The sequence below is a fragment of the Mus caroli genome, chromosome 6 (genome assembly GCF_900094665.2).
Source record: "Mus caroli chromosome 6, CAROLI_EIJ_v1.1, whole genome shotgun sequence".
Lineage (NCBI taxonomy): Eukaryota > Metazoa > Chordata > Mammalia > Rodentia > Muridae > Mus > Mus caroli.
Genome location: NC_034575.1, coordinates 117,211,186 through 117,212,510, shown reverse-complemented (window position 1 = coordinate 117,212,510; position 1,325 = coordinate 117,211,186).

The following is a 1,325-nucleotide window of genomic DNA, read 5'->3' as shown; positions in this document are numbered from 1 at the left end:
TTACAGTTATGAAGTAACAATGAAATAATTTAATGGTTGGAGGGGTTGCCACCACATGAAGGCCTGTATTAAAGGGTCACAGGGTTAGGAAGGCTGAGGACCTCTGCCCTAGATGTGTCACTTAGGAGACACATCTCTGGTGCGCCTATGAAGGATTTTCTAAATTGAGTTCCTGACATGGGAGGACCTACCNAAATGTGGGTANCACCATCTATGAAGTATAGTCCTAGGCTTAATAAAAAGGAAGACATGGGCAGAGCACCAGTTTTGTCTNTCCCTGTGCCCTGACTTGCAGGTTCCATGAGCCTAGCTGTCGAAGGCTCCTGTCACCAGACCCATGAGAGACTGTTTTCCTCTGTCAGTGAGCCTAAATGATGCCCCCTCTGTGAGGTTAACTGACTGCCCTCTGTGAGCCTATCTGACCGTCCCCAATGTGTTTTTGTCAGGTAGTTGTCATGGCAATAAGAATATCAACTAGGACCGGGCGGTGATGGTGCATGCCTTTAATCCCAGCACTTGGGAGGCACAGCCAGGTGGATTTCTGAGTTCGAGGCCAGCTGGGTCTACAGAGTGAGTTCCAGGACAGCCAGGGCTACACAGAGAAACCCTGTCTCAAAAAAAAAAAAAATCAACGAGGGATGGAGCGATGACTCAGTGGTTAAGAACACTGACTGCTCTTCCAGAGGTCCTGAGTTCAATTCCCAGCAACCACATGGTGACTCACAACCATCTGTAATGGGCATTTGATGCCTTCTTCTGGTATGTCTGAAGACAGCGACAGTGTACTCATATACATGAAATCAATCAATCAATCAATCAATCTGTCAATCAATCTTAAAAAAAATCCACTAATGCACAAGTCTCACTTTGCAGCCAGGCCAGCCTTGAATTTATAATCCTCCTGCCTCACCCTTCTCAGCACTGGAATTACAGGCAAGCATCAGCATACCAGTCACAGCATATGATGGAATTTCCTCCCCTTTAACAGTGAGTAATATTTTACTAAAAATATACACTAAATTTGATATTACATTTCTTTAAATGGTGTCAGTATTTGTGTCACGTCTGTGGCTAAGTCACCGGTGGACNTTTTTGGTGTTTTTCTAGGGGTGTGGTATGTGTGTGTGTGTGNTAGTACACANAGCAAGNGCTACATCATCTCTGTTGGCTGCTGTCGGCAGGGCAGGAGGCTGTGCTGTGGAGATGTAGCCCTATCTCATGCATGAGCATCCTAGTTTTTAGTCACAGACCTGTGGTGGATTCCCCCAAAGTCTTTCAGGTACCTCCCCCCGCATAGCTCTTGTCAGTTCCTGGGCAATGTAACT